The sequence below is a fragment of the Setaria viridis genome, chromosome 2 (assembly GCF_005286985.2).
Source record: "Setaria viridis chromosome 2, Setaria_viridis_v4.0, whole genome shotgun sequence".
NCBI lineage: Eukaryota > Viridiplantae > Streptophyta > Magnoliopsida > Poales > Poaceae > Setaria > Setaria viridis.
Window position 1 is genome coordinate 38,514,779 of NC_048264.2, and position 1,102 is coordinate 38,515,880.

At 42.3% G+C, this 1,102-nt stretch overlaps 1 non-coding gene across 1 annotated transcript; it reads right to left on the reverse strand.

The window, feature by feature from the left end:
- Positions 1–794: 794 nt before the first annotated feature.
- On the reverse strand, positions 795–876 carry TRNAS-AGA (transfer RNA serine (anticodon AGA)). The gene has a single exon. It is a non-coding gene; the product is annotated as a tRNA-Ser (tRNA).
- Positions 877–1,102: the final 226 nt, after the last annotated feature.

Here is a 1,102-nt window from a genome sequence, read left to right on the forward strand (position 1 = left end):
GCCACGCCACAACTTTGTTGGCTCTGCACCTTGGTTTAGGCCACTGTTCGAATCGCACGTGTAGATTCGGAACACTGAACTCGCAAATCATGTTTTCCATTATTTTTCTTGCCGAAGCTCGCCAATAGTTTGGTGAACGATTTGTCCCACTAACTCATGGCACGGCATGCTCTGTTGATGGAGCAAACTGAACCATTCTCCTGGCCAAGTTGAACACATCAACAGGCAGAAAGAACAAAAAAAAAAAAATGGTCGCCCGTGGATAACGGAAGAATCTGTGCTCTCCCTCGAGCTCGTGCGGCGTTCTAAGGGTCAGTATCATAGGTGCTAAACTTTACCAGTGTCATATCAGATGTTCGGATGCTAATTAGGAGGACTAAATATGAGCTAATTATAAAACTAATTGCAGAACTCCTAGGCTAATTCACGAGATGAATCTATTAAACCTAATTAATTCATCATTAGCAAATGGTTACTCTAGCACCACATTATCAAATCATGGACTAATTAGGCTTAATAGATTTGTCTCACGAATTAGACTCCATCTGTGCAATTAGTATTATAATTAGCCTATGTTTAATACTCCTAATTATTATCCAAATAATCGATGTGATAGGTGCTAAACTTTAGCGGATGGTATCTAAACACCCCGTAAGTTCTGGTGCGGGGAAAAAAAAGCAGTGGAAAACTGTGGAGTTCGGCATCTTGAACCACTAAACGATAAGAAAAACAGGAAAAAAAAAAGCAGAGGAAAACTGTGGAGTTCGGCATTGAAAAACAGGAAAAGAAAAAGGCGTGGTCGGCAGGATTCGAACCTGCGCGGGCAAAGCCCACATGATTTCTAGTCATGCCCGATAACCACTCCGGCACGACCACTTCCGTGCTGCAATTTCGCTAAGATTATTTAAGTTCCTTATTCAGCGTCCATCAGGTTTGTTGACTAGTACACATGAACTTGTTGTCTTGTCGGTGCTACAGTCCGAGCATTCCAGGAGAACATGGCAGTCGAGATAACAGGCCTGTTCGCTTCAGCTTATAAGCTGGCTGAAAAGCTGAAACAGCTGATTTGTTGTGAGAGAAAAACATTGTTTGGTGACTGATA